The sequence below is a fragment of the Meleagris gallopavo genome, chromosome 1 (genome assembly GCF_000146605.3).
Source record: "Meleagris gallopavo isolate NT-WF06-2002-E0010 breed Aviagen turkey brand Nicholas breeding stock chromosome 1, Turkey_5.1, whole genome shotgun sequence".
Classification (NCBI taxonomy): domain Eukaryota; kingdom Metazoa; phylum Chordata; class Aves; order Galliformes; family Phasianidae; genus Meleagris; species Meleagris gallopavo.
This window is the reverse complement of record NC_015011.2, coordinates 62,474,776-62,475,059: the sequence shown is the minus strand read 5'-3', so window position 1 is coordinate 62,475,059 and position 284 is coordinate 62,474,776.

Genomic DNA, 284 nt, shown 5'->3' with positions numbered 1-284 from the left:
AAAAAAAAAAAAAAGCTTAAGTGTTATCCTCCCTCACCACACCAAAATGTTACTTGGCTGGTGTAGGATATACTCAGTTTTGACTACTGCATTTCTCAAATGGCAAAACAAACAAGTAATCCAGTATGGAAGTCATTAAGTTCTTTTTAAAATATTAATGAAGTTGTACAGAAAAAATACCAGTTTCAGGAATCTGCTTTAATTCTGTGTACTAAGAGTTGAATGAGAAACACATCAAACTCCCAGAACTGAGATTTGTTAAAGAAAAGGACTATTGAAAGGAC